Genomic DNA, 10,000 nt, shown 5'->3' on the forward strand with positions numbered 1-10,000 from the left:
TCCAAGTTGATCTTATTTTGAGGGCTTCGATCCTCACTTTTTATTTTTACTTGGGCTTCGATCCAAGTTGATCTTATTTTGAGGGCTTCGATCCTCAATTTTTATTTATTCTTGGGCTTCGATCCAAGTTGATCTTATTTTGAGGGCTTCGATCCTCACTTTTTATTTTTACTTGGGCTTCGATCCAAGTTGATCTCATTTTGAGGGCTTCGATCCTCAATTTTATTTATTCTTGGGCTTCGATCCAAGTTGATCTTATTTTGAGGGCTTCGATCCTCACTTTTTATTTTTACTTGGGCTTCGATCCAAGTTGATCTTATTTTGAGGGCTTCGATCCTCAATTTTTATTTATTCTTGGGCTTCGATCCAAGTTGATCTTATTTTGAGGGCTTCGATCCTCACTTTTTATTTTTACTTGGGCTTCGATCCAAGTTGATCTTATTTTGAGTGCTTCGATCCTCAATTTTTATTTATTCTTGGGCTTCGATCCAAGTTGATCTTATTTTGAGGGCTTCGATCCTCACTTTTTATTTTTACTTGGGCTTCGATCCAAGTTGATCTCATTTTGAGGGCTTCGATCCTCAATTTTATTTATTCTTGGGCTTCGATCCAAGTTGATCTTATTTTGAGGGCTTCGATCCTCACTTTTTATTTTTACTTGGGCTTCGATCCAAGTTGATCTTATTTTGAGGGCTTCGATCCTCAATTTTTATTTATTCTTGGGCTTCGATCCAAGTTGATCTTATTTTGAGGGCTTCGATCCTCACTTTTTATTTTTACTTGGGCCTCGATCCAAGTTGATCTTATTTTGAGGGCTTCGATCCTCAATTTTTATTTATTCTTGGGCTTCGATCCAAGTTGATCTTATTTTGAGGGCTTCGATCCTCAATTTTTATTTATTCTTGGGCTTCGATCCAAGTTGATCTTATTTTGAGGGCTTCGATCCTCACTTTTTATTTTTACTTGGGCTTCGATCCAAGTTGATCTTATTTTGAGTGCTTCGATCCTCAATTTTTATTTATTCTTGGGCTTCGATCCAAGTTGATCTTATTTTGAGGGCTTCGATCCTCACTTTTTATTTTTACTTGGGCTTCGATCCAAGTTGATCTTATTTTGAGGGCTTCGATCCTCAATTTTTATTTATTCTTGGGCTTCGATCCAAGTTGATCTTATTTTGAGGGCTTCGATCCTCACTTTTTATTTTTACTTGGGCTTCGATCCAAGTTGATCTTATTTTGAGGGCTTCGATCCTCAATTTTTATGTATTCTTGGGCTTCGATCCAAGTTGATCTTATTTTGAGGGCTTCGATCCTCACTTTTTATTTTTACTTGGGCTTCGATCCAAGTTGATCTTATTTTGAGGGCTTCGATCCTCACTTTTTATTAATTCTTGGGCTTCGATCCAAGTTGATCTTATTTTGAGGGCTTCGATCCTCACTTTTTATTTTTACTTGGGCCTCGATCCAAGTTGATCTTATTTTGAGGGCTTCGATCCTCAATTTTTATGTATTCTTGGGCTTCGATCCAAGTTGATCTTATTTTGAGGGCTTCGATCCTCACTTTTTATTTTTACTTGGGCTTCGATCCAAGTTGATCTCATTTTGAGGGCTTCGATCCTCACTTTTTATTTTTACTTGGGCTTCGATCCAAGTTGATCTTATTTTGAGGGCTTCGATCCTCAATTTTTATTAATTCTTGGGCTTCGATCCAAGTTGATCTTATTTTGAGGGCTTAGATCCTCACTTTTTATTTTTACTTGGGCTTCGATCCAAGTTGATCTTATTTTGAGGGCTTTGATCCTCACTTTTTATTGTTACTTGGGCTTCGATCCAAGTTTTATTATGGTGAGGGCCTTGATCCTCATTTGTGTGTTTGAGGACTTCGATCCTCAATTTTTATTAATTCTTGGGCTTCGATCCAAGTTGATCTTAGTTTGAGGGCTTCGATCCTCATTTTTGTTTATTCTTGGGCTGCAATTCAAGTTGCTATTACTTTGAGGGCTTCGATCCCCACTTTTTGTTTTACTTGGGCTTCGATCCAAGTTTATATTATGGTAAGGGCTTTGATCCTCATTTGTGTGTTTGAGGACTTCGATCCTCAATTTTTATTTATTCTTAGGCTTTGATCCAAGTTGATCTTATTTTGAGGGCTTCGATCCTCACTTTTTAATTTTACTTGGGCTTCGATCCAAGTTGATCTTATTTTGAGGGCTTCGATCCACACTTTTTAGTTTTTCTTGGGCTTCGATCCAAGTTGACCTTATTTTAGGGCTTCGATCCTCATTTTTGTTTATTCTTGGGCTCCGATCCAAGTTGATATTACTTTGAGGGCTTCGATCCCCCCTTTTTGTTTTACTTGGGCTTCGATCAAGTTTATATTATGGTGGGGGCTTCGATCCTCATTTGTGTCTTTGAGGACTTCGATCCTCAATTTTTATTGATTCTTGGGCTTCGATCCAAGTTGATCTTAGTTTGAGGGCTTCGATCCTCATTATTGTTTATTCTTGGGCTTCGATCCAAGTTAATGTTACTTTGAGGGCTTCGATCCTCACTTTTTATTTTACTTGGGCTTTGATGCAAGTTTATATTATGGTGAGGGCGTTGATCCTCATTTGTGTGTTTGAGGACTTCGATCCTCAATTTTTATTAATTCTTAGGCTTCGATCCAAGTTGATCTTTATTTAAGGGGTTTTATCCTCAATTTTATTTTATCTTGGGCTTCTATTCAAGTCGATATTACCTTGAGGGCTTCAAACCTCACTTTTATTTTACTTGGGCTTCGATCAACGTTTTTATTTTGGTGAGGGCTTTGATCCTCATTTGTTTTTTCTCGGGCTTCAATCCCATTTTATTTGAGGGTTTTCATCCTTGTGTACTGTGGTATGCACCAGGCACAACTTCATTGTACTTCGAGGGCTCCTGGCTGTCTTTTTCACTTTCCTTTCAGATGCCTCCTAAACAAACAAAGCAAAAGGTAGCACTTTTGGCCACCTGTAAGTTGTCCAAGTTTCAATCAACCCAACACGTTGCCACTGCTGTTGTTCAGCGCTCAGAAGCAGGTGCCACCAGAGATCAGTCAGATGGAAGTAGTCCTGCTCACAGTCAACCAGAGCTTCTTGCTGGATACAATGGCCCTGGTCAGGACGTTTTGCCTGTACTTTCTAGTGTCATCGTCAACCAGATCTTGGCCCTTGTTATGCAAGAGGTCACCAACAACCTTGCTCCTCTACTGCCTCCAATTTCACATTCAACTTCACAGCCACCTTCTGCTCCTGGTCCATCACATCCACTGGTAGCTCAGGCCTTGAGCTCAATTCTTGTTTTATGGAAGCTTGCTTACCACTGGACAAAGTTGACAAATGTATAGGCATTATATCAGATTTTCTTAAAAGGAAGAAGGTAACCTTGCGGGAAGTCCAGTCCCTCACCGGATTTCTCAACTTTGCTTGTTCCGTTATCGTTCCAGGTCGGGCCTTTTTACTTTATAGTCCAGATGTTGAAAGGTTATGGGAAGGTGGGTTTCCGACTAGACAGCCGGCTACCTCTGACCTTACCTATTTTGCACAGATTAGTCCAGGCTGCTGCTGTGGTGGCCATCTCTAGGGAAAATGCAGCTCTTTTTTGGCCATGTGCTCTTTAGCTTTTTATGCCTTCCTTAGGGTTGGTGAAATGACTGTTGTGTCGAGTAATAAGCCGGACGTGCCTCTGCAGCTTGATCAGCTAACTCAGCTTGTTGATTCAAAATAACATGTTGTGGCACTTAAATCGTCTTTTCGTAATTACAAACACAGCTACAATCGTCCTACCTTTTCTTTGACAATTTCTTGTTTAGCGAATTTTTGTCCGGTTAATGTAATGTTGGAGTACCTAAGCATAAGAGGTCATCAGCCTGGGCCACTATTTGTTTCTTCTAGGAGTCAAGCAGTTTCCAGGGAAATGTTTGTTAATTTCCTTTCTAGAGCCCTTGTTCATTGTAATTTAGACCCTTCTAGGTATAAGGGCCACAGTTTTAGAATTGGTTCCGCTTCTCATGCAGCCGAACAGGGCTTCACTGAGGCAGAAATTAGTGGATTGGTCATTGGAAGTCAACAGCATTTCGCATTTCCAACTTTCCCAACTAGGTAATATCTAGCTACATATAGGCTGTATATTCTTTGTGCCTTAATTTGATTCAATAGAAGCAACAGGGGCTTGGAATCAGGAGTTTCTAACAGTTACTATCCTTATCTGTTCGATGGGGGTATTAGTGTATGTCTTGCAGGGGCAGCATACATTAGTACCCTTACGTTACTAATGTATTCCATTCAACATTGTATAATATTTTCCTTGACCAGCAATGTTGCTTAAAAGAAGGTTGCAAATTGTCTTGCAGGGGCAGCAGTTTCACCCCCTTTTTAAGTTAGAGGTAACTTGTATATGTCTTTCGTGGGCAGCATACATTGGCACTAAATCACGTTATTGAGTTGACCAGCAGTATGTCTATAAAGAGGGTTTTTGAATTGTCTTGCAGGGGCAGCAGTTTTTAATCCCTCATTTCTTTTATGGCTTACTTGTGTATGTCTTGCAGGGGCAGCATGCATTAGTACTCTCAGGTTATTAATTTTCCATGTTAAACATTTTAATGTATAGAACTTTTCTTGACCAGCAATATTTCTATAGAGGTTTCAACTTATCTTCATGGGCAGCAGTTTCAATCCCTCATTTATTTTAGCAGTTACTTGTGTATGTCTTGCAGGGGCAGCATACAATAAGTATCTTTATTCCTTAGTCACCAAATTTGGTACTGTTCTTGTTTTCAGTGGGTACTGCATTGCCTGGGGTGGGGCTGCATCATTGCTTTTTCAATGATGCTTTTGGCCTTTTTGTGCCCTCACCTTTACTGGGCTGAATATTTTTATGTAGCCAATGTGGTGAAAGTATTTTTGATAAACTTATTTTGTACACTAGTTTTGTGATTCTGTTTATTACAATTAAAGCGGCTATGGGCTTTTCCCATAGCCATTTTGACCCATATGGCATTTGTGTCTTTATTGCCCAGTAAACAGAGCTCAGCCAATGCAGTACCCCAGTTTTTAGTAATATAACCGAGGGAAGGACATAAATGAAATATTTGTTTACAAATAGAGTTTTTATGTCCCTACCCGAGAAGTTGTGTTATTCATTTAAGTAATATGAATTTTAGACAAAAATGAGTAATTATCGATTCAGGACAGGTTGAGTGGTTGGGGGCATCCCTTGTACCCCCTATAGAGCGCATTGTAAATCGCATGGGGACCCGGAGTTATGTCTCATTCTGCCTCGCTACTTCAGTGTGAAAGGACGTCGAAAGTTTTTCCCACCTCCTCCCCTCGCCTTGTCCTCGTTTCCTTTATTTGGCCTTTTTGTGCCCTCACCTTTACTGGGCTGAATATTTTTATGTAGCCAATGTGGTGAAAGTATTTTTGATAAACTTATTTTGTACACTAGTTTTGTGATTCTGTTTATTACAATTAAAGCGGCTATGGGCTTTTCCCATAGCCATTTTGACCCATATGGCATTTGTGTCTTTATTGCCCAGTAAACAGAGCTCAGCCAATGCAGTACCCCAGTTTTTAGTAATATAACCGAGGGAAGGACATAAAAACCCTTTTTTTCTTATAGCCAAAGCAGAAAGGAAGCTAATTTAGTTGACATTTGAGAGTCCCTGTTTGATCACGATAATATACTGCCATCAGAGAGTGATATAAATTACTTTGCTAACTTATGTTTCCCTTCTGGAGGTAGAAGTATATGTATCAAGTTATTAGAGCTTTGAAACCACCTTCCCCAGTTGGCAAACGTTCACTATGATTTTTAATTATTTTTTGTTGTTGTTGTTGTTGTTAAATTATAGACACGAGAAGGACAAACATCCCAACCTGGACCTTGCAAGTACTGAAGAGACTGTTGACAACGAAAATAAAGGATCTGATGAAAAGGAAGACCATATTTTCAACTACCACAAGGCCAAGCTTGCCTATGGGTTATTACTGTTCGATTTTGGTGATGCCATTAGAGAGGGAGATGGTGGACGACTGCTAAATCTTTACAAGTTGGCATTACTCATCTACTCCAGCCATGGTCACAATAAATATGCTTATGTCACATTACTTTTTTTAGTGCGCATTTATGCCATACTAAATGAATCTGAGCTTTGATTGGGAGGTAACTCCCTGTAATGTTAATATAGATTTGCCACTTGCATTACTTTTCATATTAGGGACCTTCAGATCGTAGTATGAGTATGAGATTAAGTGAGTACAAGTACGACTTTTTTAAACCTAGTGCTCAAGCTTTAGATTATCGCATGTCAAACCAATCTTGTTCCTAGAGCCTCCTTCTCTACTGGTCAGCAACAGGGAGGAGCAAGGGCCCTGGGAACAAGACCGGTTTAAAAAGTAAAAGTCAGTCATACTCGATCTTGTACTCGTACTCTGATCTCGAGGTTGCTATTACAATGGAAGGTTTGAATCAACACCATGAGGACATATTGTAACAAAGTCAGTCCAGGAAAAGCAAAGTTTATCATATTAGGTTATTTAAGGGTGTTGAGCCTTAAGCGACTTAAGGCGACTTAAGGCGATTTTAGGCGACTTTGGGCGACTTTAGGCCACTTTGGGTCCCAGAGTGGGCCTGGGGAAAAATGTCTGGAAATTCAAAACTGTGTCAATTCTGCTCCTATGGTAATAATTCCAGTCTCTATATAAACGTTAACAAATGGAAAATATTGAAAAACAGTCTTTGGTGTTTGGTAGAATTATTTTACAGCTTTTAAACTTGTGTGTGTTTACAAACACATGAGAGCCGTGTGGCGTAAATGAAAAAAATACGGCCACCAAAACATTTTTCAAAAATTAATTTCTACACCAATATCGATGATATCGAGAATTTAATGAACGATTGAATCATCTGTCGGTAAAGCTTTAAACACGTAACACAAAGAAAATGATCGATTGTTGCCTGGAAGAAAGCATTTTCGGCCGTCGAATCACGTGCTCCATGGTATTTTCTGCGAGAGCAAAAGCTGCCGGGGGAAAATGTCTGGAAATTCAAAACTGTGTCAATTCTGCTCCTAAAGTAATAGTTCTAGTCTATAAATAAAACAAATGGAGAATGTGGGAAAATAGTCTTTCAGAGCTTTTAAACTTGCGTGTGCCGCTCGGCGCGAATTTTTTTTTTTTTTTTTTTTTTTTTTTTTTTTTTAATAAATAAGTGCAAAATCGCATTACTTACATTACTTACAGTACGGGCTAAATATATCACTAGACAATACAGTATTCTACCTACAATACATGTTTACTGGTTACTTACGCTACTGAACAAAACAGGACTCTACTTACAATTTAATACAGATAGCCTTAAACATAACAGTAACTAGATTGCTTACAAACTGCGGGTTACACGCTACTAAAAAAAAAAAACAGGAAAGCAGTAAGAAAAAGATGAAATTTTGTCACTGGAAGAAAAAAAAAAAAAATTGTGCGTTTTCGTTAATTTAAATTAATTTTAAATTTCCCATTTTTCAACTTTCCATTGTAAGATTAGCGCTGACTTCAATTCTAGAATATTTGGAGGTTTTTCTAACATTTTACATGAGTAGTAATATTTCTGAGTTTGTACAGTAAGGATCTGGAATTTCCGCATTAATTTTGAGTTAGTACTCGGGGGTGGATCATAGTCTTTAAATAGGTACTGTTGTTTAGATGGAGTAAAATTTACTTTGTGCTTATTATTAAACCATGTTAAGGCTTCTTGAAAGAGTTTTTGGCCTGCAGGGCACTCCAGAAATGCATGTTCCAAGGAATCAGCTGAATTACAGAAAAAACACTCCTCATTATCTGCTATTTTAAATCGTTTGAGTTCTTTTTTGGTCACTAAAATACGGTGTAACATTTTAAAGGAGAATTGTCTCAGTTTGTTGTTAGTAGAGAGGCGAGGTATATTTTGGAATAATTTTTGCCATTTACATTCTATATCGGGGTATTGTCTGGCCCAAGTTTTTATGGCTGTTGGTGTAACTTCTGCTTTTTCTTGAAAGAGATGATAATAGTCTTTACATTTCATTTTTGAAAGTTTAATCGATTTCTCCCTAGGTAAGTCAAATGTATCACAATCATCGAGAATAAAGTTCATGGGTCTGGGTGTAGAAGCTGCCTTTGATTTGAGGTTTGCTGGGATTGATGCCAGGATTTGAAAATAGTTTAGAAAGTTAATTTTTATTTTGTACTTGCGATTAAATTCTTCATAAGTTAGGAATTTTCCATTTTCATTCAGAATGTCTTGAATGTAGTAAATTCCATTTTCGGTCCAACTTTTCCAGAACAGCGATTTACCTTCAATAGTTATGTCTTGATTGTTCCATAAAACAAGGTCACTTTTGTATTTATCTTGGCGATTTAGACGTAATTCCTTAAAGTACTCTAGCATTTCTAAGTAGAAAGACGGTAAATTTTTGTCTAGTTTCTTTATATGATAATTACACTTGAGCAAGAAGTTAAGACCTCCATATTTTTCAAAAAAAGCATTTGGAATAGCTGTCCATGCATCGGTAGTTGGACTGTTAAGCAGTCTACCAATCCAACTCAAGCGGAGTGCTTTAACTGTCGTTGCAAAATTTGGAAAGTTCAGGCCACCTTTACTTGTTTCTTGAAAAAGAACTTCCCTTTTTATTTTATCTTTTTTGTTTTTCCATAAAAAATTAAAGAGCTTGGTTTGGACTCTTTTAATAACTTCTTGAGGAACAGTCAACATTGAGGCTGCATACACCAATTTAGAGACTCCTAGAGTTTTAGCAAGCAGGGTTCTTCCCATAAGTGTAAGGTCGCGAGACAACCAGATATTTAATTTAGTTTCCATCTTTTGAATTTTTAGATAAAAATTCAAATTGTTATTTTTGTCTCTATCGTTTGAAAGATAGGTTCCTAAGGTCTTAATTGGGTCCGCTGGAACATCTATCTCTAAGGGTTTGGTTTTGTTGTTTTTCAAAGAGCCTATCCACATAGCCTTTGTCTTTTTGCTGTTTAGCTTTAAACCTGAAATTTCACCAAAGCTCCCCAAAACTGACATACTTCCACGTAATGACATCGTGTCCTTACATATTAATGTAGTGTCGTCAGCGAACTGGCTTAGCTTAGCTTCAATGGAATTAGGTAGTTCAATACCTGTTATTTCCGGATTTTGTCGTATTTTTTGTGCAAGAAGTTCTACACATAGGACGAATAATAGAGGGCTCAGCGGGCATCCTTGCCTTACGCCCCTTGATACTCGAAAATAATTAGTCATGTATCCGCCGTTTATAGCTCCGCTTTCAACATCGCTATAGAGTACTGAAATCCATTTTTGAATGTTCGGGCCAAAATTGAAGAATCTTAAAGTGTGATGAATAAAAGGCCATTCTAATGTATCAAAGGCTTTTTCGAAGTCTATAAAGAGTAGTATTCCTGGGACTTTGTTTAATTCGGTAAATTCCATAAGGTCATTTAAAAGCCTCACATTTTGACCGATGTATCGTCCTTTTACGAACCCTGTTTGGTCCGAATGAATCAGTTTGGGCATCTTCGTCTCTATTCTTTTTGCAATAGCTCTAGCCAATATTTTATAGTCGACATTAAGCAATGTTATTGGACGCCAGTTGCTTAAAACCATAAGATTGTTTTCATCTTTTGGTATTAGCGAAATAATTCCTCTTCTCTGAGATATAGACAGTTTGCCTGTTTGAAAGGCTTCGTTGAAAGAGTCGAGGAGGTTCCTCCATAGCAATTCGAAGAAGATTTCATAAAATTCTTTCGTGAAACCGTCATCACCTGGAGTTAAATCACGGATTTAAGCATGATAAATGAAGAAATAGAAAACTATTACAAAAACTTCCTGACTGCTAGAATCCCACAAGACGAGAACAATAATTTCGACGACAACTTTGCCCGCTTCTCCTCTGATTTACAAAATCCAAAACTAGCTCAAGACGAAGCAAGCGAACTTGAGCA

The 10,000-nt window shown here is 38.0% G+C and overlaps 2 protein-coding genes and 2 pseudogenes across 7 annotated transcripts in view; 3 read left to right on the forward strand and 1 right to left on the reverse strand.

Moving 5' to 3' along the window:
- LOC146451471 (uncharacterized) overlaps positions 1-6,175 on the forward strand; it is a 15,664-nt pseudogene extending 9,489 nt beyond the window's left edge.
- LOC146451468 (uncharacterized) overlaps positions 1-10,000 on the forward strand; it is a 176,857-nt gene that overhangs the window by 137,705 nt on the left and 29,152 nt on the right. The gene's annotated exons all lie outside the window — the stretch shown is intronic.
- The window catches only part of LOC146451470 (uncharacterized), a 236,248-nt gene that overhangs the window by 46,657 nt on the left and 179,591 nt on the right, over positions 1-10,000 (reverse strand). The window lies entirely within an intron of this gene.
- Positions 2,947-5,223, forward strand: LOC146451473 (uncharacterized; annotated as a pseudogene).

Source organism: Pavona decussata, unplaced genomic scaffold, assembly GCF_977016875.1.
Source record: "Pavona decussata unplaced genomic scaffold, jaPavDecu1.1 SCAFFOLD_386, whole genome shotgun sequence".
Classification (NCBI taxonomy): domain Eukaryota; kingdom Metazoa; phylum Cnidaria; class Anthozoa; order Scleractinia; family Agariciidae; genus Pavona; species Pavona decussata.